Below are 14,908 nucleotides of genomic sequence, written 5' to 3' on the forward strand. Positions count from 1 at the left end.
GTCTGTATTTATTTTTTAATATTTGTTAAAGTGGTTATGAGCAGAGGAGAGAGAAAACTGTAATAATAAAGGTATAAAAAGTATTATTTAATTGAACATGATAGAGAAACATAATTCCTTTTTAATATAATTATAGAGATAGGGATAGAGTACATGCCCGGGAATACTTTAAAGCAAAGGGTATGTTGGGCAAAACTAGCTGGAAGCTGGTAGTTGGAAGCTGGTAACTGCTAGCTGTTAGCTGTAGCTTTTTAGATATATTTAGTGTGTTTGGCAGAGTAGCTGAAGCTTTTTAGATATATTTAGGTATTTGACAGAGTAGCTGGAGCTTTTAATAAAACTAATTGGTGCCAGCGTGGTGCGGCGGAGTGCACGCGCAACCTGACATCAACCGCATAATCAGTGTCGGTACGTGATTCACTTGATATTAGTGCGTGCATAACCAATGCAGATGTGTACTTCGTGCAAAAGCAGTAAGCGTTTAATCGGTGGCGAAAATCAAGAAACAAAGCTAAAATATACATTAATTTCAAATAGATAATTTTTTAAGCCAACCTCTTTTGATCTGAAACCCTTTCCGATCCGACACCGTTTTAATCTTAAACATGTTTTGACCTGACCCATTTCGACTCAAAACCGTACCGACATGACAAAGTAAATTAACCCTTTTTTATCGACTCGTTCCGACCCTAATCTGGTCTTACACGTGATCCGAGCTCGTCTGACTCGACTTGTTGCCAATCATAACCGGTAAAAAAGTATATCAATATCATACTCAAATTAAAGAGAAAAAAATGCTCTTTTTTATGATGTAATTTGTTTAAAAAATATTAATGTGTGAAAAAGTTATGGACTTTTAAAGAGTCATGAGGTAGTTAGGTTTGAACAAGGGTAAAATATGTAACTATAAATATACAAAAATTGATGAAAGTTCAAGTACAAAAATTGTAAATTCAATTGTAAAAGCTTATAGCTTTTTCTTAAAAAAGAAGCTTTTTCTTCAAAATTAAAAGCTTGAAGTTTTTCCAACAAAACAAGGCTTGTAATTGAGTATAAGTTTTTTCTTAAAAGTTTGAAGCTTTTAATTGAGTATAAGCTTTTTCTTAAAAGTTTGAAACCCCTAAAAGCTCCTTACCAAACATACCCTTAGTTTCGTTTTCTTGGCGCATCACTATAACAACCTAGATAATCCTACATTCAGTAGACAATTATACCCCTACTCTCTTTACATATTCCCAACTCTACCCTCCCGCTTTCACACAATACACATACCCTAATCCAAAAAACACACTCACCATTAGCCGCCATTTCCATAAACCCTAACTCCGTCACCAACCGTAAATCAATCAATGGCGGATCAGGCGAATAATAAAAATAATCTGACCGCTCCACCGGAACCAGACACCATAAGCAAGAAGTAAGCTCTCAAATTCACTACTGCAACCAATTCTTTCATTTAATTTTGATTAATTAATTATTAATATTTGTTTGAAGTGCTCGTAAGAAGGAGTTGAAGAACAAGCAGAAGGAGGAAGAGAGGCAAAGGAAGGAAGAAGAAAAGGAGAAAAAGGTCAATTCTTTTTAGCCTTTTTTATTTAATATTTTGAAATTATATAAAGTTATTGATTATGTTTGTTTATAAAGTAGTGTATTGCAATCTGCATACTAATTAATGGAGTTGTTTTGAGTTATCGAACCCGTGTGAATATTAGGAATCTGATTAAATTGTGAATGCTAGTTAAATTGTGGAATTAGGGTTTATGGAACTTGAACTAGCTGTTAGACCACATAGTAATTTTTAGTTATCGGTTTGGTTAAATCGTCAACGATGAAATTGTGGAATTAGGGATTTTTGGAACTTGAATTAATCTTTAGATGTGCGTGGGTCGGGTCGGTTTGGTTTTGGGCTAAAAAACCGAACCTAAAACTAATGTCGGTTTTTGAGTTTTTGAAAATCGTTCGTTTTTTTTGGGTTTGGTTTGTTTGTTTTTTTTTGGTTTTGTCATTTGGGCTTAAAACGTTTTTTTGGCAGAAAAAAAAAGTTGCCCAAAAATAATGAAATGTGGTTCTAAATTTTTTAGTTAGATTCATAGTTATTAAAAGCACCGCTTTTTTGGGCCTAGGCGTTTTATCCAGTAGAAGCGCACATGCAGCGACTTCCATAAAGCAGGCGCAATTTTAGGAAATTAGTCGGCACTTGCCTATTTTTTTAATTTTGTTTAGCTTGATTTTATTTGATGATTTGTTTTTGATTTATCACTTAACCTACTTAAACAACTTACCTAAATTAATGGGCTTAACAAAATTAACTAAAAAATGCTCGACAACTGGCTATTTAATATCATCAGAGTCTACATACCAGAAGAGTCAAGAGGTTAGTAACATGTTTACGATTAATATAAACATGCAACTTGCAACAGTGATTGATTCTCATATTTTTCAATTTAAATTACTTGAAGATGACTGCTTTTGTTTTAAAGATTATGAAGATGCTTTGTTTTATATAATATACTACAAAGTTTGTTTATTGTTTGTGTTATTTGTAATCTATTGCGTGCGTATGATCAACTGAGTCATGAAAAAACTATCAATCTTCCATAATAATGAGAGACTGAAAGTTACTGATGTGATCAACTGTTTATTGTAAGTATTTATTTAGTAGAAGAATTTTGAAAGTTTTATGTAGCAATATTTGAAAAAAATATATATATATTTTCCATTACAATTTTTTTTTCCGATTTTTTTATTTGAGTGCGCTTTTTTTTGTTGAGGCCCACGCTTGTTTTGCGCCTAGCGCCTAGGCCCTCGGAGAGGCCTTTGCACCTTAAGTGCGCCTAACGCATTTGATAACTATGGTTAGATTAACATTGATAGTATATAATTGGGCTATAATTTTTTTGGTCAAATTAGGTTTTTTTTAATTCGAAATTATATAAAGTTATTGATTATGTTTTTGTATTGCTATCTGCACATACTAGTTGGAGTTGTTTTGAGTTATCGATTTGATTAAATTGTGGAATTAAGGTTGTTGGAACTTGATTTAACGCTTAGAATATAGGTTAATAGCTTGATGTTGTGGATAGTCCTAGGGGCGTGCGTGGGTCGGTTCGGTTTTGAGCTCCAAATCTCAGCTTTTGAGTTTTTGAAAAGTGTTTAGTTTTATTTTTTCTTTTGGTTTGGGTTTGGTATTTTTGGTTTTGCATTTGGGCTTGAAGATGAGTTTGGTCCTAAATTTTTTGGTTAGTTTTAATTGATTATTAAAACTATATAATAAATTATTGTAAATTACTTAAATATAAAAGTAATACTAAAAAATCTAATAATTTGGTTTGGTTTTAGTTACACACCACCGGATAGGAACCGAAATTTTGGTTCACACAAAAACATAAAACAAGCCATCGATTTTGTTTAGGGTTGTTTTTTTTCAGTTTTAGATTGCTATTTTTGGGTTTCATGCACACCCGTAGTGGGCACTAGATTAAATTAAAGCTAATTCACTTTTGCGGCATAAAGAAACACAGTTCAGACCATTGGCTCATGTTATTGACCATGCTGAACGTAATATACGGTCTACAATTTACACAAAAGGTATGTTACGAACTTATTGGTAACAAAAGTCAACAGTAGAATTGTACAAGTGCTTTTCTCGACTCATGCATTTTGCACATATTTCAGCGATTTAGACAATAAGTAAAAGAATGACATAATGAAGAATTACACACCATCTTTGTAAGCAACAAAAGTCTTGTTACTTTTCAACATTTAAATCTGTTTTCTAATTAAATTTTGGAGTATTTGCTTGTTTACTAGGGATCGATTTAGGAAATGAATTTAAATGCTGAAAGAAATGGTATTTTTTATAGTTAGCCTGATGAAATGTGGTGTGAGATTGTGCATTATGTTATGTTTAGCTTATTTTAGTCTAGATCACCGCAGCTTATGTGGTTTTTCTGTTTTTAAAACAATGTATGATTAGAGAAACATACTTCTAAAGTTCTACTGTGGCATAGAAATCTGGTAACATATGTTTAGGTGTAATGTAAACCGGCTGTTAGGTTCAACACGCTCGACCGCTCGTAACATGGCCTGTGTTTCTAGTGTCTGAATCTGCAACTTTAGTTAACCACAATTGGCTGTGTTTCTTTATGATGCAATAATGTAACAAGGAAGTGGCTGTGTAACTAACAACTCTTTTAGTTTAGTCTACAATAGAATTAGAATACCAGGTATTGTAGATTGTGACCGGTTCTTATTTTAAGAAGTATAATCTTGGCTTCTGTTTTTTTTAGGCTGCGGCAATGCCAAAATCAGCAGCTCAAAAGCCGTCTGCAGCCGATGATGAAGACATGGACCCAACGGTATATTTCTTTTCTTGGTTATATATATTAGACGGTTAGACCTGTGTTTAAATATTTTTGTATTCAGTCTGAGTTCATTTTCTTTTTGAAAGATGGCATATGTTATTATTTTGAAACCTGCATCAGCGTCTATGTGCTTATTAGCCTTGCAAGTTTTTTAAAAGTTTTATGGATAAATGATTGGCTTTAATGAAGCCAGCATTATTGACATTTGTTTTCAGTCTTTTAATGCTCAGCGTTTAACAACTTTATTGAAAGTGTTAATAGTAATATTTAGCAGTTAAATCTTTCATGCATTGATAAGGAAAAGAAACATGTTTTATGCACAGAATTGTTGTTTTGCTTGGGTAAAAGCTCTAATAGCTTTAAGTAACGACAATACTTTGTGGGATGCTAGGATGGTTTTTAAGGATACTTCAATGTGTAGTTGTAACTACTCTGAAAAGATTTGTTTCTATTGATATTGATAAATTGGTGGTTCATTACTTACGTTAAGAACAAGTTATAAAATATTTGTCAGCAGAAGAAGCTCTAGAATGTCACCTAGCATGATATTTTTTTTGTGTTATGAGGATTACTAACCTTTTTAGATTCGACACTTTTGGTACTATAGTAAACATGTTTTAAAACTATACTTCAATCTCATAAAGATTATTTGTGGATGCAGCAATACTTCAACAATCGGTTGAAAGCACTTGATGCTCAAAAGGCAGCAAATGCGAATCCCTATCCTCACAAATTCCATGTCTCGATGTCCATTCTTGAATATATTGAGAAGTATAAAACCTTAAAAGATGGGGACCACCTGGAAGATGTTCAAGTTTCTTTGGCTGGTGAGAAGAATACTATAAAATCAACCTTTTACATGAATTTAATGTTTAATAACTTATAATGAATGATGATACATGTGTTTTTGTCAGGGAGACTGATGAATAAACGATCATCTTCATCAAAACTATTCTTTTATGATTTGCATGGTTCTGGTGGAAAAGTGCAAGTTATGGCTGATGCAAGGTAAACATTCATCTTATTTGTATACAAATACTGTCTTGCAATTTCAACTCACTTGTAAAAAAAGTAACTTTTTTTGTTGTTTGATAATGGTTCAAACTGTTTGATGTCTTTTTCTTTATTAAGAATATATGCATTTAGATGCCATCTTAAATTATATGTCAACCGTGCATATCCATTTACAGTTTTTATGAAGATTTATGATGTAATTTTTATGATTTATAACTGCTAAAATTACACACTTCTTTAAGCATTCATGTTTCTTTTGGCAGGAGATCTGAATTGGATGAAGCTGAATTCTCGAAGTACCATTCTGGCGTGAAGCGTGGAGATAGTGTTGGGATCGTCGGGTTTCCAGGTTTGCAATTTCGGCTTGCAACTTTAATTTGTTTATTTATTAATGGTCTTTAGATAGTGTGTGAGATAAAGTTTTGTTATATAGTTTGGTGGGGTACGCTTTGTTTTTTAAAAATATTAGATATTTTGGCTTTTATTTGATTAAAATCTTTCTATTGTTGCAGAACCTTGTTCAAAATTGTCATTTTATTTCTCAAGTATTCCACTTGATGTTTGATGCAATCCGTAGGCCTGTAAATGAATTGGATATTCAGTGAACTGTTCATGAACCGTTCGGTCGGAAGTTTGTTTATGTTTGTTTATTTAATACACGAGCAAACATGAACAAAAAACTTAGTTTTTTAGGTAAACGAATGAACATGAACACGTCTCGTCTGTTTATTTATGCTTGTGAATATTCGTTCATTTAGATTTGTTCGTGTTTGTTCGTTAGTTTATGCTGTTTAAGTTTGTTAATTGCTTTGTTTAATATTTTAGCCTCATTACAGTTTAGTCTAGTTTTAATAACATTTTAGGCCTAACACATTGCTGTTCACATTTACTTTTAATTGGTTTTAACTCAGTTATGTTTGTTCATTTATGCTATGTTCACTCATGTTCTCATTCATTTACATTCATGAATCATTTGTTTATAATGTTAACTAACGAGCATAAACAAACACGAACACACTCATTTCTTTATAGATCTGACACAAATAAGAAAAGTCTATTTTACTGTTCATGTTCGTTTGTTTGTTTAAAGTTAAATGAACGAACACGGATGTGCTTCTTTTATAAACTTTTGGAAGTAGTTGGTATGCTATTTATGATTACAAAAACTATATTTAATACTACGCTATAAATCCCATTTTTTAATTAAACCAATTGGACAACTTTCGACCTAACTGGTTTGACTTATTGACTAGCTTCTTTTCTAGCTAATTATTAACTTTTATATCAACCCACTTTATAAATTAATGGGTCAAGTTGGCTTCTTTAGTTATGTTTTACTTGCACATAAATATAATTTTTATTTTGTTTTGGCAGGAAAAAGCAAAAGGGGAGAGTTGAGTATATTCCCAAAATCATTCACTGTTTTATCACCTTGTTTGCATATGATGCCAAGACAAAAAGTGCAGCTGCTGCAGATAATACTAATGCAAAGGTTAATAACTTGTTATATTTGTTTACTTAAATTTAAATTTGTTTGCATTTAATGATTTAAAATTGCGTTGTTAATCTACAGAATATTGATGCTTGGACTCCAGGAACTGGTAGAAATCCTGATGCATATATATTAAAAGATCAGGTATTGGTTACTAGCTATTGAGGCATATTGTCTCATGTATTACCTATAAACCAACCAATCATTCAGTTAACAGTTTGTGAACTGTTTGGTGGGAAGTTTATATATGTTTGTTTTTTAATAAATGAGTGAACATTAACAAAAAAAGTTGTTCTTTTAGTTAAACGAGTGGACATGAACTCATGTCTTGTTGTCATATATGCTCGTTAACGCTCCTTTATTTAAATTCGTTTATGTTTGTTTGTTTACGTTCCATATATTTGATTGTTTTGTTGCTATTAAATGTGTTACTTTTTACTAAGTTGAAATTACAATCGAAACCAAGTTTTCTTTCCTCTTATTTTTGTTATAAGTTTGTTCGTTTACGTTCTTTAATGTATTCATTTAATATTTTTTTGGCCCATTACAGCTTAGTCTAGTTTCAATAACTTTTTAGGCACAATACATTGTTCTTCACATTTGTTTTAGCTTAACTGTTTGTTCATTTATGTTTATTCATGTTTGTTCGTTTACATTTTTGAACGTTCGTCTATACTATTAACGAAAGAAGAAAAACGAACACAAACAAGTTCATTTTCTTAATGTATGAACACAAACAAGAAAACCCTGTTCGTTTAATTGTTCGTGTTTGATTGTTTGTTTGTTCATAGTTAAACAAACCTGCCTTAACTCAAGTTCATACTTTTATGATAGGAAACACGATACCGTCAAAGATATTTAGATCTGATGGTCAATCCAGAAGTAAGACATATATTCAAGACTCGCGCGAAAGTCGTATCTTATGTTAGACGTTTTCTCGACAATCTTGACTTTTTGGAGGTAAACTATCAGTTTACTTTTTCATTAATCCTTTTTAAATCTCTTTTTTATTGCTAAGCATGTTTATGATTTGTTAGGTTGAAACTCCTATGATGAACATGATTACCGGTGGGGCCGCTGCACGCCCGTTTGTGACTCACCACAATGATTTAAACATGACACTATACATGAGAATTGCACCCGAACTTTATCTGAAAGAGCTTGTGGTTGGGGGGCTCGAACTTGTATACGAGATAGGGAAGCAGTTTAGAAATGAGGGGATTGATTTGACACATAATCCTGAGTTCACAACGTGCGAGTTTTATATGGCGTTTGCTGATTACAACGACTTGATGGAGCTAACTGAGCAAATGTTGAGTGGTAAGTTGAACTGAAACATTTTTTGAAGATTTTTTTAAAGTAACAGCTACAAAGTTTATTTCTATCTAAATAGTTTAAGAACTTTAAGAACTCTTAACAACCAATCATTTTACTTATTTTACATATTTAAGATTATTTTGAAGGTAGTTTCATCATTTATTATATGTAATTGGTTATACACGACCCGTTTGATATGAAAAGTTTCTATGTTTTTTACATATTAATATATTGTTTTTTACAACAAAAGTACAATTTTTTTTATAAAACAAGTACCTTTTAATTATAATATTTTTGTAGTCTGTTTAATTTATTACATAAAAACATTTAGCAACCTGTAAATTTCGTGTTATGTTTGCATGTTGTGTCAGAAATTCACACCTCTGTCTAAACATGTGATTACATATATGTAATTGCAAAATTACATATAATAAATGACAAAACTACCCTAAAATATTTTTTATATAAAATAAATAAATAAAATGATTGGCTGTCGAAAGTTCTTAAATTTGTTACATTATTTGGAAGTTATGAATGAACCTGATCCTATATATATAATAATTTAATTTGTTTTAACAAAATGATAAATAATTTGGGAAATTTGATTTGACTTGTTTGACTATTTAAAGATAATAACACGAAATATACCAGGTATGGTGAAGGAGCTTACCGGTGGATACAAAATTAAGTACCATGCAAATGGGTTGGATAATGACCCGATTGAAATCGACTTCACTCCTTTCAGGTCATTTACTTACTAACTATATGAATTTTAGTTTCATTTTATTATTTATTACTAACATGATTTAACCATTTTCAGAAGGATTGATATGATCGAAGAGTTGGAGAAAATAGTGAACCTTAACATACCCAAAGACCTTGCTGGCGAAGAAGCCAATAAATATCTTCTTGACGCGTGCATCAAGTTTGATATTAAATGCCCACCACCTCAAACAACAACACGCTTGCTCGATAAAGTAATTTTTCTTTTCTTTTTATGATTATGTTTATATCTACACTTGATTGGTATTAAGTTTTATAATTTTGTTATGTGAATCAGCTTGTGGGACACTTTCTTGAGGAGACGTGTGTGAATCCCGCTTTTATAATTAACCATCCTGAGATAATGAGCCCACTTGCAAAATAGCATCGGTCAAAGAAGGGTCCGACCGAACGCTTTGAATTGTTTATCAACAAGCATGAGGTATGAATGCAATCTAATCTGACTCGTTGATCTATTTATCCTCTTTTAGAAGTTTTGCAAACGAACCGACTGAACGTGAATGAGGCATGCTTGTGTTTGTTTGTTTAACTTTAACTGAACAAACAACCAAACACAAACATGGTTTTCTTGTTTGTGTTCGTTCGTTAAGAAAACAAACTAATTCTTGTATATGCTCGTTTGCGAATAAGATAAACGCACAGAAAGGAAGAATATAACTGAACATAGATGAACAAATCATAAATGAACATAATTGAGCTACAACCCAATTAAAAGCAAACGTGAATATAATTGCAATGCGTTAGTTTTAATTTAGTAAAAGGAATATTGGTTAATATCAGTCCCAACTTTACACTTGCCTGCTGACCGTCTCAACTATTGATGTATTTGTTTTTAACGGGCTGCGACTAACGGATGTTAACTTCGTTAGTGATTTGCTGACGTGGACCTTCTTCTCCAGCTGGAAACTTGCCGGAAACCTGCAACTTGCTTCCATTCTCCCTAATACATAAATAGACATAATTATAATGGACCTAACATTAAATGAATACATAAATGAACAAACTTAAAACAAACAAACATAAAAGTATGAGAACATAAACGATCGAAGGAGACATGTCTTCATTCAAAGGCCTAGAGGTTGGTAAAAACGGGTCCGACGGGTTGGGTGACATGTCAAAACGCGCTGGGTTAACTCTCATTAACATCATATATTTTTTTCAGCTTGCCAATGCGTACACTGAACTTAATGATCCAGTGGTACAACGCCAGAGATTTGCAGATCAACTAAAGGTGCGTCACGTTTTTTTGAAAAAGTTCTTTTTTGTGTCCAAATAGTACTATTTTGAGATTTACATGTCGAATGAGAAACGTTTCAGGATCGACAATCAGGGGATGATGAAGCAATGGCTTTGGATGAAACGTTTTGTACGGCTCTTGAATATGGTTTACCGCCAACTGGTGGTTGGGGATTGGGTATTGATAGGCTTACTATGTTGCTCACCGACTCACAAAACATCAAGGTTTTTGCCATTTTTTAAATCTTTGTATTATCATGAATTTATATATAATTTCATTCTATTTTTTATTTTGCGAACAGGAGGTATTGCTTTTCCCCGCCATGAAACCGCAGGATGAACCGCCTGTCAAAGGTACAAACACAAGTCTCATTTTTGTCTGATCAAATGATATTTTGTTCGTTAATTAATTTGTAAACTAACGAATTTAATGATCCACAGCTGTCGAAAACCTGAAAATTTGAGCTCATTCATGGGATCTTCGGGCTTGTGGGTCCGAGAAGACCAAGTTTTGTTTAGAATGATTCAGCCAAGATTTGTATTGTCAAAGCTTATGATGCATACTTTAGAGGTTTGATTGTGTTACTGTTTAAATTGCCACCCAAATAGTGAAAATGATAGCTATTGACTATCTGTTTATTTTGAGCTTTTCTGCTTTGGATTTTGAAGTTATTTCCAGCCACAAATATGAACATAACCTCGGAAGCTTTAAACAAGTATCATAATATTCAATTCATATGTTGGAATTCCTTAAACCTCATATAGTTGTCTATAAACTACTGGTATATGCCCAGTCGATACTCGGGTTGAAAAATTTTGATTGAATAATAATAATAACAACATTTTATGTTTTCTATAAACACAATGTTTCAACTCTTAGTTTATGTGTTGCTCGACTTATATGAATCATCCAGCTGAGCCATTGGTTCCAGTACAAAGTAAACGTCTTGATTGGTCAATTGGGGATGTTTTATCTCAAATAGCTCAAACAAATATTAGTTAAAAACGGAGGGTTAGCTTGTAAGGCATGAAAAATTAATTTCATTGAAATTTCTTACATAAGGTTAACCTGCAAACTCCACTCGTGCTTTCTAACATTTTAGATTTTTCACCATGATAACAACTTATTTATCCAAGTGGTTAACCTTTAGTTTTGATTTTTCATATAACTAAAACCGAAAAAACCAAACCAAGCCTAAGTGTGTGTATATATATATATATATTAAATTTTAAGTAATTTATAATAGTTTCATATTAATATATAGTTTAACTCAAATATTTTAGCCTAAGAGTAGAAATAACCAACTAATTGTTAATTAGCAAAAAACATTAGGCATGAATTCGGAACTATTAGCCAACTTTTTTTCTTTATTTAGGCCCAAAATTTTCAAGCTCAAATAACAAAACTGAAAAACCAAGCTTGCATGATTTCAAAAATTCAAAAACCGACATTTCGGTTTTATATTCGGTTTCAGCCTAAAACCAATTGAACCGACCCATGCCATCCGTATTCAACATGTGAAAATTAATTTATACATGTTAATAGATATGCATATCATAGTTTTTTCATGCGCATACATTTTTACCTTTAAAATTGTATTTAACCTCCAAAGCAAATTGGTGTTGGATGACCTTTGTCTTGTTAAAGATACAACCATGGACCAAAAATCTAACAAAGGATGCTATAATATTATTCAACCTGCAACCACAAACATTGCTAATTAACACAAATCAGTACCAAAATTTCCATTAGTTGACAGGAACTTGCACCATTTAGGCAAAACATACTTTGTGTAAAAAATTTAGAGACCAAATGGTAAAACCGAACCCTGACGCAAATCAAGAAACCAAAAAACGAAACCAAACGGCTTTCAAATACTAAGAAACGAAGTTGTATGTTTAATCTCATACATGTCAAATTAAAAATCCTAAAAGTCCTTATAAACAGTGAATAATAATATGCATCATCTTATAACCATCTAAAGCACTCTGTACAAGCCGAGAGACCTCAACAAACACCTCCTTTGTGGATTAAACGAACTCTTGAAGGAAATAAAATCGCAAATCGTATTATCGTTGTAGAAAGAAAAAAATAAAATAAATGTTTTCATGTTAGATAAAATAAAAAAGAGATTACAATATATATACCATGAATGCAAGTGAACAAGTAAAAAAAAATGACTTAATATAAAGAGAATAACACACCCATCGACCTGCTTCTCTAATTATTTTGATTTCTTGAAGTTAAACCTAATTTCTTCCACAGGGTCTCTCAAAAGGAACATGTCACGACCTAACAAGTCACAATATATTCAAAGATTAAATGGCCCAACCAAAATACACGCATATCATTCCAGTCATATGTTTCTTAATTCTTATCCTGTTATTAAATAAGTCCACTAAAACGATAAAATAATAATTATACAACAATAGATGCACCCTATCACTAGCTTTCTATCTGCTCTTTTTATAATCAAGCAATAGTATAGAATGATTAAATGCAATAAGTTTATGTTCAAAGTGATTTTAAATGGTATCGGTCCTATTTGAAGGTCGTATGCAGAATTGTTATTCCAGAATTTTAATAGCAAGATTTATTCTTTTTAAATTCACCCGATTGAGATAGTGTTGGTTTAAGTGGTGATCAGTTAAAATTTTGTTTATTACAACCGGTTCAATAAATGTGGTTAATAATAATTAATCTCATTAATTATAGTTATACGCAGCGGAAATATATAAAATTAATCAGTACCGAAACTAAACCCGAAAAGATCCCGTTACAGACAATACGAGTACGAGTCAAAACACTAAATATATAATAATAAACTAACAATATATTTAAGTTTACCTCGGTTAATAATTAACCGGTCGAGACACCGAAGGCTAACGAACCGAGCTAGGTGACACAACGAGATCGCACGACCAACGGTAGCGGTGCACGACGGCAACGATAGCGGTGGTGGTGTATGGCAGCGGCTATAGGCGCAGTCAGCAGTGGCGGACAGTGGCTGGTCAGCTGCGGCGGCGGTGAACCGGCGGCGGCGGCTGGACAGGCGCCGGTGGTTGAGCAGCGGCGGTTAGGGCTGTTCTTCGGGTTCGTTTTTCGGGTTTTTCGGTTCGGGTTCCTCGGGTTTCAAAGTTTTAAATCTTGACCCGAAACCCAACCCAAATCTCTCACGGGTTTTTCGGGTTCGGGTAATTCGGGTTCGGATTTTTTCGGGTTGGGTTAATCGGGTTTTGAGTATCCTAGAAAACAAACAAACAAAAGAAAAAAAAAACACAAAACCAAAAAAAATTTAAAAACTACAATGCTAAAATTAAAACAACATATTATTCTTTATAACACAAATAATCAAATTAATAACAAACCAACATAACTTGATAAAACAATTCAAAAGAAGAGTAAAACTAACTCGAACCTTAATCATATTCAATCGGGCGTGATTTGATTGTTCGATTTTGATTGCTATTAGTAATAAACGGAAAACATAAATAATAATAAACAATCGATCCCTAATAGTTAGAATGACAACAGTCGAATAGAGCTAGATTATGATAACTTTAGTGACTAAGACTTAGCTTATTATACATAAATATATATTTAATTTTAAAACTAGAAGTTTATTTGGGTTTTTCGGGTTGACCTGAAACTTATAAATCAAACCCGAGAACCAACCCAAATTACTTCGGTTCGGGTTCGGGTTCTTCGGGTCGGGTTAGTTCGGGTTCGAGTATGGGTTTTTTCGGGTCGGGTTTCGGGTTTCGGGTAAAAGTGACAGCCCTAGCGGCGGTGGTGCAGGTCGGCCGGCGGTTGGATGGAGGTGGAGTGAGTTAATGGACTTGTTAGGATTGGCTTTCAGGTTATGTAAATATCATATATTTATATAACCCTTAATTAGGTTTAATTAATCTAATTAGTTATAAACCCAATGGGCCAATAAGTCCGTTCCATGTAATTTTATCTCGTTAAAGTATCTAACCTGGTTAACTAAATTAACCGGTTTAATGGTTCGTTACCTCACGGTGTAACTCTCACGGGTCATAACCCGGCTGGCCGTATTGACTTACTCGAACCGGTCCATAATTCCAACAGTCTCCCACTTGGACGGTTTCCAGTTAAGTTACTCAATACTGACAGCCAGCGGTGCTCTAGCTACACATAGCTGCCCCCAACAGGTTATAACATTTTAAATTCATTAACAAAAAAAATCTTGGAATACACTATTGCAAGATAACGAATTTATGGTAATCGTTGTCATCTATCCTTTCTGTATAAGACATCAATTGAACAATGAGACATGGATCAGGTTCAATCTCATATGGCGTTCAATCATTATAGTTCTCGATCTAGAATCAAAGTGGTCCAATCAAACACACAGTTAGTTTGGGTGAGGCCTCACACTTTACCAGTTTGAATCAACGAGGGCGCCAAGATGTCCAACTGTTACATATCATGTAAGAGTACAGAATCCCATCTTGAATTGTAACATCCTAAAATTTATAATGTTGAATAAAGAAAGTTATGTTAGTGATTTCGCGTTTTAATTATTAATATCGAGTAGGAGCGGGTCATGGACTTGGATTAATTGAGATAGGATAAATGAGAATGGGATTTCAGGGATATAAATACCCCCAAAATCCCAAAATATCTCATTTCTCACCAAACTCCACACACACTCCACACACTCCTCAAAACACACAT

General features: G+C 33.0%; 1 pseudogene across 1 annotated transcript; it reads left to right on the top strand.

Annotated features, from left to right (window-relative positions):
- The first annotated feature begins 1,349 nt into the window (after positions 1-1,349).
- LOC143569645 (lysine--tRNA ligase, cytoplasmic-like) lies at positions 1,350-10,813 on the top strand (annotated as a pseudogene). The gene is made up of 17 exons (XR_013141768.1): positions 1,350-1,417; positions 1,495-1,570; positions 4,290-4,358; positions 5,026-5,191; positions 5,279-5,372; positions 5,642-5,727; positions 6,753-6,870; positions 6,952-7,014; positions 7,705-7,830; positions 7,908-8,190; positions 8,839-8,932; positions 9,008-9,164; positions 9,248-9,391; positions 10,133-10,201; positions 10,288-10,431; positions 10,509-10,560; positions 10,648-10,813. The product of XR_013141768.1 is annotated as a lysine--tRNA ligase, cytoplasmic-like (transcript).
- The last annotated feature ends 4,095 nt before the right edge of the window (positions 10,814-14,908 follow it).

Source organism: Bidens hawaiensis, unplaced genomic scaffold, assembly GCF_021521415.1.
Source record: "Bidens hawaiensis isolate Kalapana, Puna unplaced genomic scaffold, B.hawaiensis_p1.1 tig00024624_1, whole genome shotgun sequence".
In the NCBI taxonomy this organism is placed as follows: Eukaryota; Viridiplantae; Streptophyta; class Magnoliopsida; order Asterales; family Asteraceae; genus Bidens; species Bidens hawaiensis.